This window comes from Oreochromis aureus, linkage group 3, assembly GCF_013358895.1.
Source record: "Oreochromis aureus strain Israel breed Guangdong linkage group 3, ZZ_aureus, whole genome shotgun sequence".
Classification (NCBI taxonomy): domain Eukaryota; kingdom Metazoa; phylum Chordata; class Actinopteri; order Cichliformes; family Cichlidae; genus Oreochromis; species Oreochromis aureus.
Window position 1 is genome coordinate 19,014,617 of NC_052944.1, and position 12,757 is coordinate 19,027,373.

At 38.3% G+C, this 12,757-nt stretch overlaps 1 protein-coding gene across 4 annotated transcripts in view; it reads left to right on the forward strand.

The window, feature by feature from the left end:
• The first annotated feature begins 353 nt into the window (after nt 1–353).
• The window catches only part of elavl2 (ELAV like neuron-specific RNA binding protein 2), a 29,950-nt gene continuing 17,546 nt past the window's right edge, over nt 354–12,757 (forward strand). For 3 of the 4 annotated variants that reach the window (XM_031756346.2, XM_039610424.1, XM_039610423.1), the window contains exon 1: nt 354–510. The gene's annotated coding sequence lies outside the window, so the exon portion shown is untranslated. The remainder of the gene's footprint in view (nt 511–12,757) is intronic. The other variant, XM_039610425.1, reaches the window with a different exon arrangement.

Below are 12,757 nucleotides of genomic sequence, written 5' to 3' on the forward strand. Positions count from 1 at the left end.
TCTTTTGCCATTTTTTTTTTGTCTTTAAATATAGGCCACCTATATATTAAATCCATGTCCATATGTTTGTTCTGCATGGATAACAGTGGAGATGCCTAAAACTGAAAATATATATAAAATGTTTATGTTCACGTCTGGAAAAGGCTATATGTTAAAATTAGCTGATTACCCTACAAAGAACCCTAGTAGCACAATGTTGTTTTTTGTTTATTTGGTTTTATTTTATTTTATTATGGAGCTGTAGCTATTTCGTAGTTGTAATTTTCCTCTGTGCTGAGCGCTGTTAAAGCAGCAGCCTACACCTGCAGCAAATCAATTAAGTTAATCGTCTATTTCCGGTATAGAGAGGGTGGGTCTGCGCTGATTGGCCAAAAGTCTGATTAGTTTATTTAGGGTGGCTGGGTTCCCGCTACGGCCCCTTATTCTGCTGCACAAAGACTGTGACCAAAGGTTTGATGTCTGCAGGTTGTACCTCAATAAATTCCCGCGACGCCGATTCAACGCCTCAAGGTAAGACAAGTCAAAGTGTTAGCGTGATTGAAAACAAATAAATACTAACTGTAAAAAGAGGTCAAAGTTGTTAGCTAGGCCAGACATGCTAGCTGAGCGCCATTAGAAGTAGTTTTGACTGAGAAAACTTTGCCTCTTGTAACCTAACCTTAAAGCTTAAGTTAGTGGGGGAACCTAATTAGTTTGGTCTACAAAATAAAATTGTGTGACCAAAAAAAATAAAATAAAAAACGCTCTAAAGCTCCTCCATCACTGGCAGAGGTTGTGTTAGCTAAACCCGCTCGGCTAAACCACAGCGTTGCAGTTAACTTGAGGAAAAATTAGCCGAAAATGGAAGTTTCACCAGGATTAAACGCTCCACCTCTAACCGCTTTCTTTCGTAGTATAATCTGTAGTCACGGTCTTTAATTGGATGAGCTGGGTTTCAGCACCGGCACAGGTGTCCCAAATTACCCTAACATCACTGGGTTGCGTTCACTTGTTCCCGGTGAGATGGCTTCTCTTCACTGCTTTACTAACAGGAATATAAGTTCAGCTGGTTTTAACAGTGGCCTTTACCTATAAACACACACAGCCTAAAAATGTAACCCCCGTCACCCATCGTTTTTGGGGGGTTTTTTCGTATGTAAGTGACTTGTATACTTTTACTCTACTGAGTTGTAGCCTTTGTTGATCTAGTACTTTATAGAGATTTCAGCAACATTGCCCAATTGAGAAAATATCTAAAGTTTATTTTTGCACAGGCACATTGCTAGCTTTAAAAAGTCCTATGTATTTTTAGAGTGATTAAATTATTGCCCGATCTCATTGCCAGTAAACCTTGGATTGTTTTTGGGTGATACTGTTACGCAGGTCAAAGTAAAGAGCCTGGTAGTTTTGTCTTTGTAAGCTTGAACTGTTAAGACTTGGAATTACGGCATTAAACAAATGCGTTTTCACGCTACTTTGTACTTTGTGTGGCCTTGAATATTGATTGAGTGAATCTGTCGAAGCTACAGGCATCAGTTCGTGGTGAGTAACCTTCAGCTGTGAGGTCACGAAAAGATTACATATCATGGAGTCAGCAGCTAAGAGCCTGACCGGGTAATTTAGCAGAAATGCAGGACATCTGTGGCTATGGGGAATAGTCAAAAGGAAGGTGACATCTCTAAGCTTTCAGTTTGGTTTTTTTTTCTTTTCTTTTTTTTTTTCTTTTTTTAAAAAAAGGAGGTCCTTAGTGATATTTAAACCTTATATGTGATTAACAGATGAAAAATCACAGTAGTTGTCTGGGCATCCGATTAAATGCAGCACTACAAAATAATGAAACGCTGTGGGGGGAAAATTCATAATTTCTCTAACAGAAATGCTTTTTCCCCAATCATGCTGAGTTTTATTTTATTCTTAGTTGTACTGGCTGTAAGAACACTGTTCGCTGCACAGTGATTGCACTTAATTTTTCTGATATCAGTAGTGTTGAACACCGCTCAGGGGATATTAATTCAGATGAAGTGTCACGGCAGATCTAATCATAGGTATGTAAAAGATAGCTGCTGCTTTTAGGCATTTTTTCCCTTCCTCTCTGTTCGTGCAACGTCCACAGCTTCAGCAGCCACCGTGTTCCTGAGGACAAGAGATAAGAGCGGTTGTCTTTATGTATTATTGAGCCCCCACGTCTGCCTTTCTAAATAAAGGCTGCTGACAGAGTGACTAAAATGCAGGACAGTGAGTGAACTTCCAAAGGCCACATATCACTGTGCTCTGCACGGCGATGTGTGCTGCTGTCAGAACTGGGTTAGTATACAGCGTGTAGCTTTGAGGAGAAAAGCAATTTTGCCCCCTTTGTCCTCCTTAAATGTCCGTCCCATCCCCCTTCCCTGTCTTCGTTGCCTAACGCCCCCAACCACAATCCCCCTTGCTGCTGAGACAGGCTAAGGCTCTGTGGCTTTTGCACTTACTGTGTGTTGGCCACAGGGTGGCCCTTCCCAGTATGTGCAGGTCATTACTGGAGATCAGCAATGCATTGTCCTTGAACCCTGTTACTGCTTTGTCAGGCCTGCATACAGTAGGTGGGGTTTTTGTGTGTGTTGAGTGCTTTATGTAATTTAACTGTATTGTCTGCAGGCCTGTTTCTGGTGGTGGAAATGTGCCTAGTTTTGTGTTAGATGTGTGATTTGGATATGGGTGAACTGGATTCATGAAGGATTTTTTTTTTTTTTTTTTTTTTCTTCTAATAAAGTAGTTTTGTTTTTTGTTTTTTTTGTTTTTATTCTTAGCGGTTTTAGGTACCAACTTTTGCATCTCTGCAGTCTCACTAGTATGTGTGTGGTTTTTCTTTAAATTACAAGTATCATGGTGGATTATTCTTGGAGCACAGGAACAGCTTTTTTTTAATAATGACTTGCACACTTTAAAATAGCATATACAGTCCTATTGTAGTACTGTATAATTTTGTTACAGAAGTTTAGACTAATTCCACTCGTTCAACAATTATAAAATTTTCAAACTAAATAAAAAAGAGTCAAACAGTAATCTGTACATTTTTGTATAAATGTTTTATTGTAGATGGCTGCACGTCAGCTGTCATTTGCTTTTTTCTAACTTCATACCTAAAGATAGTAATAACACATCGGCAAATACGAAGAATCATAAGCATTGACATTTGTAGTCTAGCTCTCCAGCAGCACAGAGCATGAAGTATAAAAATGCCTCTGGTTAGGATTTCTGAATAAGTCAATACTGATGAACATGTGTTGCAGTCTCTTGAGCAATATGAACCCAACTGAATTTTATTTCAGCCAAATTCTGCAGGGTTTTTGTTTTTCCTTCAAATAACGTTTTCTTCTGAGATTGCAGGATTATTGACTTTTTCAAAAGTGTTGGTGAGAAATTGTGCACTTGTAATCTTGGAGGCAGACTGCCAATTATAACTCACAGTTGCATCACATTTCAGTATTACTGTGACATGCTCTGGCTGGCATGGGGGAAATGCTTTTCTCAACCTTAGGACAATCATAACAGAAGTTATTAAAGTTCACCTATAAAGATGCTTCCCCTCCTTATCCTAAAGTTAAACTGCATTGAAAGCTGGTTTGCCAGTAAGAACACGCACAGCAAAGACACAATGCAGCACTGCAGTTTTTTGAGATGTGGACTACGGAGCAGGACAAGAGGCAGGAGTGATCATGTTGGGCTGTGAGGTGACACTGTTAATTTATCAGCAAAATTGATTGGATTTTAAGAAAATAAGTAGACCAGGGGCAATATGTCCAAGTAGTAAAATGCATGTATGTGCTTCATTTGGTAGGTTATGTTTTTTGGCTATATTCTTTTTCTCAAGGACCATACAGCCTCTGAGTAACAAACCACATGAATAATGCTGCACATGTGCAAACAGCTGCTTCACCTACCCCAAAACACACAGAGGTGTGTCTCTGGAGGGAGAGCTGGGACTTAAATAAAACATGCAGTGACTTCTATTTTTTGTTTTTTAAATATAGATGTATGCTGTTGATTATAAGGGAGAAAGTTGCTAGGTTGGCATTGGTGAGGTGAACTGAGACGTGAGGATTGCTGCTGCGAGTGAGACGGATGTCAAACACCCAAGCTGAGATGCAGCATACAGTATTCCCACATAAGAAAAGAAATCACTTGATTTTTTTTTTTTTACAGTTCATCAAATACCTAACCAATAAATAAAAATAGTTGAATAAAACATCTAAATTTTCTCATCCAGGTACAAGTAGACTGTAACCTTTTCCTTTTCTCCAGCATTTTCTTTTGTAGCCTTATCCTTTGTACTCCTGGTGTGTGGGTAGACTGGTCTCATCTGTTTTCAGCTGGGATATTTTGAACCGTTACTTGTGGGCTTTTAGTTTTCAAGGACAGGTTGTGCATGTCAGTGTGTGCACTCTGGAGTTCTTTACTCTGCAGCTTGTCACGCATACTTGGTCAATTTAATCCTCCGTGGAGTTGGTAGCAGAGATTCGTGCCTCCTCATTTTAAGTGCTCAGTGTCACATCAGTACATGCCGATCTCAATGTTGGCTTCATGTTCAAGTTGAAGAAATTCTATGGTCAGTCAGATCTGTACTAAACTGCCTCTTGTCAAAATCACGGGGGTTTATTCAGCTCATTTTTCCCCGATGAATGTTTTCTCATAGCAGTCTTATTGTATTTGATGTAGTATTTAATGACTGAGATTTAAAATTTTGCTAATTTTAGGAAGGGGAGGTTTAATTAAAGAAAAAAAAAACACTAGTAAATGTTTAGATTTTTGTTTATGCAGTGAACAAAATGTAGTATGTTCAGTAGTGGCCATGTAAAGTGTAGGTCCTCTCAAAAGCCTGGATATCTTAAAGTTTCCGTTATGACTTGCATGTGTGATTAATTTAAATTTAGAGCTGAAAGTTGTGGTGTTCTTCAGTAGTCTGTCAAGAAAAATCCTACCAAAAATATCAAAATGGTCTTCTTGTAAGGAACAATCTGTTGAATAAAAATGTGGAAAATTGAGGTATAAAAGCTTCACACATATTTCAAGAATGTTGCTAACAGCACCTTGCTAATTGTCTGAACTTCACCCCCCGAAAAATTTGCTGTGATGTAAAATGGAAACCTGACAGAAAATCCTAATATTGGATCCTAGGAGTGTACAAAGGCTTTTCTTCATAAATTTACATCTGTCCATCCTCTTGGGCTTACTCAATTTAAGGCTGTGGGAGGGCCGCAGCCCATCTCAGCTGCCATAGCACAAAAGGCGAGGTACATCCTCGACAGTTTGACGCAGCGCTAGCATGGCGTACCTTGCCTTCCTCCCACAGTCCAAAGACACACAGTTACTGGGGTTAGATTATTTAGCGATTTTAAATTATCCGTAGGTGTCAATTGGTTTTAAGATCTGTGTTTGGTTCATCCTTGTAGGATGGATGCAGGTATAACTTCTGTTATACCCATTGGGGTGAGGTGGGTGGGGATTGTGAGGATGAGCTGCCCCTCTGCCCTTTAAAGCAGCAGTAAAGAGGGGAAATGCTGAGATTGATTCAATAGCAGTTGATTTTTCAGCTGTATCTCAGTGGAATTTGATCAGCTGTGAAATCTTGCTGCTGAACACCCACTCAGTCACTTTTCTGTGTAATTAATTAGCACAATCAGTGAGCTGCTAAAACAGAGCCAGCACCACCAGCTTCAGAGGTTAAAGAATGACAAATGGCTTAGAAACAAAAGTTTAGTACCTCAGGTAACTCCTTGCATCTTTGTGACAACATTTTGAAAGCCCCTGTACTTTCTACAAGGGATCGAATGACTGCTAAATTCTGGGTTGATACTGATGCTTACAACAGTTTGGCCCATGGATGACACTGATGTTTGAGTTTATTTCATTCATCATTGTCAGGGAAAATGAAGCAAAATTACTTTTCATGAAATTAACAGCTTTAAACTGTTTTAGCTCTTCTGTTTAGCCACTTTAAACGCGATCAGTCAGTAAATGTGACTTTTGTCCGAAAGTTAATGGCGGTCAACAAAGCAAGTCTTGCCAGCATTATCCTACTTTTTACATTGTGCCATAGTGACGCTAGTAAAAAAGTGCTCCCTGTATTTGAATTGGAAATCTGTATTTTTCTCATAGCAGCGCTGTGCGCACAGAGCCTTTTCTTCCCTTGCGAGAAGGCTGTGGGATCTGAAAGTCCCAGTAACTAAACACGCTACACTTTAATGAGTCCTAAAAGGCAGCCTGCTCAGTGGGGTAAAATTGTGGAGGTGGATGGGTTTAGCTTAGCAATGATGGGAAAACAAAAAAAGAACCTTGTGGTTTTTATCTGGGCCTGGTTTCTGACGAAAATTGTGAGGCAAAGCCTCTAGGGGAACATGATGCTCTGCTCTGAGGAAGCTGCTGGCTGGCTGCACACAGTGAAAGCCTTGACTGAAATTTTTGGGGAGCAGCATCTTGCCAGGCTTCGTGTTCCAAGTGTTTATCTAATGAAATATTTCTGCCTTGTGGCAGTATCTCAAGTGGGACAGTAGCCAGTGTTTGTGCATTGTACTTAGAATAAAAGGTGAAACATAAAATGAGATTGAAGTAAGTCAATTTCTTTAACAACAGTATGTTCCCCTGTGGGCCTGTTTTTCTTTTACTGTGCGTGTGGGGAGCCAGTTTGTAGAGCAGCTAACTAAATTACAAATGCAATTTTTGGTAAATTAAATCAAAGGGCACAAGGATGCTTGTGTGCCTTTTTGTCACGTTAACAAAACGGCTAAAAAGTTTTGCAGTTCCCAACTGGTTTCACTTTTGACAATAACGGGAGCAGCGGGGGGGTTAAGTCCAGAACCGTTTAGTCATTGGTTTTTAAGCTGCTGTTGTTCTACAGTAGACAAGTGGAAAAATATTATTTTAGATGAACACTAATGAAGAGCAGGTAAGCAATAGGTAGCGCTGTATACCCTGGCCTGCAGTTTGACTACCTGCAGTGTTTGGCTCTGAAACCTGCCAAGTCCCCACAGTACTGCACACAATGCTAATGCTGTCACTATTTTGTGTATCAATGTTTTACATATCTTTAGTAACACAATAACAGGTTAAAAGAGATTGTAATGATGCAAAAATAGTTTAGCTCCCTGGCTAATCAGACTTCCTATTTGAGTGAATGTATAATTATTGCAAATCAGGTATGTGAGTAAAAGTAAAACTTGGACAATAACATCATGATGCAAAATTCTTTTTGCTTCATTAAATGAATGATGATTTAAATCCCTCATGAATAAATAAGAATTTATTAAAATACATTACACGTATAATACTGTTTGCTAATGGATGTCTGTCAATGACCATTGTGGGGTTTTTTTTTTTGTTGTTTGTTTGTTTGTTTTTTAAATAAATACGCCCATATTAAAAATGAGCCGCAGTATGAATAGTACTCTAAAGTCTCAGTTTAAATTGATGTTGTGATGCTCCTAACTCCATCGGAGGAACAGCATAGTGAAGCTGTAGTAACCTTATAAGCTTTAAACGTATGCTCTAGTCATATCAGCTCATGCTGCAGAATAATGTGCACGCCTTGATGTTAACAAGTAGCAGCTGATTTTGTGAAACACTACAAAATATAATTTGTAGTAGGCTATTATTATCATCATTATTATTGTTATTATTATTGTGGACTCCTTCATAACGCTAATGCAAAAACCTCTAATGGGCCACTGTAACCATCTGGAGGTTCCTGGTTTTTCCATCTCTGCCACCATTTATGGGCACATTTGGTTCAGCAGCTTCTCTTTTAGTAAAATAACTGTTGTACAGCATTCATTAAATTTACCTCCCACATCATCCCCTCTGTTTCAGTCACAATAGTAGTTTCAGTAACTCTGCCAACTAGCATTTTGGAGGTATAATTACAGAGTGATGCACAAAGTGTTAAAATAGGACATGCTGCATTCCATTTATGATTAAGAGTTTATTAGAACAAAACTAGTAGAGCTCATCAGAAAAGTCAGCACAGCAAACAACACAGGCCGAGAATCCTGGCTGAAAAACAGCTAAGCAATGACGCAGTCGATTACTGGTGGTCTTCAACAAAATCTTCAGTGTTTCTCTGTATTATTTAGGGTCCTTAGAACTGTTGTTTAAACTGAATTTTAACTTTGACTGCAAATATATATCTCAAAGCTTTAAAAAAAAAATAATTTATTGAATAATATTTGATGATTAAACTGTAAATGAACAGTACACTCTTTTGCATCATCCAGCAAACCCCTCTCCCTTCTGTGAGGGGCGGTGCCTCTGCTCAGTGCAGTCTCACCCTCTGGGAGGGGTTGGATCTGCCCAGTCAGCCAGTGAAATTCACCACCTTAGTCATCCTGGTGACTTCTATATTTAACCCTGTCTGCACTGTGATCAATTAACAGTTTGTGAACCTCAGAAGTTTAATCATTTATGAATGTGCTGGAAGTGAGTTTATACATTTGCATCATTGCTGAAGCGCAATAATTAAAACATTCAAGGTAAAAAAATTAATGGAAAATATCCAGAGATGGATAACTGGAATGTGCTTTTTGCATGTTAGTCTTAGTTTTGAAACTTTGTGGAGATTTAAAAAAAAAAAAAAAAAAAAAAAATCATCATGGACTCTAACTTGGTTTTTCACATGCTGTGCCTGAAATATGCAGTGTCCACAAGAGCAAGCGAAGTTAACCGGCGATGTCTCTGGCAGTAGTTATTATTCATGAAATAAAGTGAAGGCTGATGCCTATAGTGATGGTTTGGGGTTTCCTCCAGTGTATTGTAAGCTTGCCTGAGTACCTTTAAGCATTGGGGAATAATTTTTTTTTTTTTTTTTTTTTTTCTTTAAGACTTACTGCACTCCAGTAAGCTAATGATGTTTGGCTTATTGTCACCTTGACTGTTTTTTTAACTTATAAAAACACCTTATATGTAGAGGTAAAATAAATAAAAGTAAATCATTAACTGGTCCCTGTAATTATCAAACTGTAAAACACAAATCTGCAAAGAAAATTGCAATGGGGTGCATCTTTGTTGGAAACCATATGGCCTACTGTGCACTTCAAAATCACACTGTATAAATGACGGTCTCCTCGGCCTTCGGTTCATCTTCTGTCACGGTCTGCTGAGGTTTTCCTTCTAAGTGAAATGCATCTGTGGTAATGGGTCATGTTGGTAAAAGCAATTTGCTGTGTTTTCTATTTTTGCTTGGGTTATGCAGCGAGTGGTTTCGACCTTGGTTTTGGGACATGCCAGCAAATCAAATGACTCATTTATTTGCACTTGTGCAATGCAACGTAAAAATCAACATGAATGCACAAATGTCTTGCCCAAGCTAAAAGCAGTGTTTAACTGAATGTCTAACTTCCAGTTTAAGGTATTAAACCTTTATCATCATCCTCACAAGTCTCTCCAAAAGAAATTTTGCGTTTGTTTAGTGGAATATAATTGATATTTTTCTTTCTTATAATAAAAAATGATACCCATCAAGTTAATCACCCAAAATGTTACTGTTAAATATAAACATTTGACGCATAAATGACAAAATCGAATGACAGAGTTATCACTGGCCTGAAGACAGAAAAAGCCAGTCACTGTGCGTGGTTATGAAACTGCAAGTGAGGCTGCGACTGCATTGTATTCATTTGCTCTGAGTAAACTGTGCATCACGCCATTTTACACATGGATTATGATCTGCCAAATATCTGGAAACAATGGGATGAGCATATTGTGCGTGACACAGAATAATTTTAAATTCAGCTGATAATGCCCCGTTCTGAGGAGGTGCTCACAGAGACTTCACTGCTCGAGCACAGCTGACTGTTGTCTAGATTTTACAGTCTTGTCATTTTGGCTTCAGTTAGCTTGTAGCAAAATAATTGCCCAACAACGGAGGGAAAGCAACTGCCTAAGTCGTATTAACATGTAGCTGACATATTCTAAGGTCAGGTTGATTCGTATACTAGCAAAACCCTGAATATTGTCACTATAGAAGAGCTGTGTTCTGTACACGAAGAGACCCAGCGATATACTTAAAACCCCCGTAAATAACACTGTCCATGAACATTGTCATTTTTAGTCAAGCAGTCGCACTAATCACACATTCACAGTACACCTCCAGGTTTTCACACTTGGATAGACTGAGGTCATAATTATTTTCTAATTGAGAGTCCAGAGCAGTTCTACAGCTGTTTGATCTGACTGACATCGGGCTGTTGCTGCAATTTGTCAGTTCATGTGTATTTGTGTACGTAATCAGTGTTGCGTATTTGATGTATTTTTTTTCTTTTGTTTTTTGTTCTCCCCTTGTTTTGCCTCTTTTGACCCGTGTAAGACCTTCCCTCTGGTAATAAATCTAGAGACTTTATGGACACACTAACCTCCTTTTAAGAATCTAATTCTCAAAGATCTTAGAGGAAAGTTACTGTCAGGAGGCTTCATGTACAAGCTGTAAATGCTGAACATCTAATAGCTGATCCATGAGACTGATTTTAGGGTCCCCTCAAATCAGAACTGCTGTTTGAGTTGGATTCAGATGATGGTCTGAATAGTCTTTCAATTTAGAAAAAAATAAAATTGAATGTAGGAAAATACTGATCTGTCCACCACTTAAGTTTCATGTAGTTTAGTGCATGTTTGCTGCTGAATGATGCACTAGTTCATACTCACACAGGTTTAAAAAAAGTTTGTTTACTATAACCTAGCTCATTAGCTGGTAGGATAATTAATAATATTTAGACCATTTCTACATCCGAAGACGCTGTAATAACCAGACCTTCAGATTCTTTTAGGGCAGTGAACATAATGCACATCATTTGGACAGGTGTTGCATTGTTGCATGGGTGTTCTGTCACCCCATGTTATCACGTAGCTAAACAAATGTCTGACTTGAACTTGTTTAATTGGAGGCCTGTCTTTAATGAAGCTATTTAAATTTTATGGTTTACTAATTATTTTTAGTGTTTGGATCTGGGGCATCTTTTTAATTTATCTGTATTGATTTAAGCTTTTAAAAGCCTTCAGAAAGCTGCTAACATGCTGTTAAAATAGCTATTGGAGTCCTGATACTTCTAGCTCTGTGAAAATTTAAAAATGTTACAAACATTGATTGGAGTGAGCTTAAAATTGGTATCTCTTGTGCAAATAAAAGTACACTGTGGATGATATAAACCCTTCCTAACTACTCTTAAACTAATATTTAACTTGCCCCTCCATCATATCGGCACCCTGTGCATATACCAAACTCTTGTGACACCGGTGGATGGCTATCTACATATCAGAAAACCAGAGCAGAAAGGACTAAAGGAGCTGTAATTATAAGTCATAAGCAGTTTTATAGGGTGAATCATCACCTTATTCTACCTCAACACTGATCATGTAACACAGCTATTCCCTTCAGCTCAGTGTCATGGCAGTGTTGAGACAAAAAGAAACATTAATGCCAAAAGTACTTAAAAGCTGCAGTTTACATGAATAATATGTACTTTATTATAAAATGACACATAAGAATATATTAGGTATCTTATTTTTTTTTTAACTTTACCACAAAGTTTGGTCATTAAATTGTAGACTAAGTTTATGCTTGGAAGTATAGTGAAACACTAATGGCATATTGATGTGTGGCTTTACAAGCTCACCACTAAGAAATTGGATTAGTTTGTAGCTGTCCATGTGACAATCGCAGCACTATTTTCGTTGCATGAGTGGAGAAAATCAATTGGCATGAGAATGCTTGCAGGCCGATTTTCATTTGATGCAACAAACAAATTGACGAATGAGGAGCTGCATGCAGTCGTCTGTTACTTTGACTTAATGTTTTTGAAAATTAGCCTGCAGCCAAAAGAATCTTGTCGTCTCCAACTTTAATTTCACAATACTTTATCATATTATACACAACATGGAAAAATGTCCTAGTGTAGCTTTATGGCCTTTAAAGAAGTTATCAGAGGTGGCACCGCTGTAAATGTGTGATATTTGATGCTAACAGAGGTATTTTTAATGATGTGAATTAAACTAAAGTCGGTTTACACTGCTATAAATTTTTAGTTGGATTGTTGTATTATGTGCATTATTATTAGCGCTTTTGTTTGTCTAAATTGTGTGTGTGTTTATATGGGAATGTAGACATGGGTCACTTGGCCACATGTGTTGCTGATATTTGGCATACTGTGTCATGATGGACTTTAAAATGTAACTTCTGTGGCTTGGATTGTCTTTGCCACACTGTTAGTCTTTTGAATGCACTACTACGCATTTCGGCTCTGCATGTCACCTTGATGAACTACTTAGGTTTTGTTTTTTAAGAGCAGGTATGTTAAGACAAAGTAAACATGTAGATTATTTCACCCTGGATGTTTCCACTTTTATTACTTATGTGCGCCTGGAGTTTTTAAAAAAAAAAAAAAAAAATGCAGGAATGTGTTGGCTTAGCAGTCTTAGACAAATTAACTTGTGCTTCGCGGTCTTGGTGAGCATCTTTGAATAGCGCACTCATCCATTATACAAATTCCCATTCCTCATGCTTATTGTCCCTGTTGTGGCCAGGTTGCTCTGTAGACTGAACACTCTACACTTCTCGGTTTTGCTTTTTCTCTCCTTACTGTAGATGAATTGTGACCAAGTGAAACATTGCCTTTTGCTTCTTCTTGGTTTTCACCAATCTGCATGGACAGCCAGTTCGAAAAAAGGGGAAGGGGAAAAAAATGGCCTCCTTCCCCCCCCCCCAAAAACGCTGACATGTGATCATCTCTGACTGTTGCTTTTGTTGTTGTTGATCTAA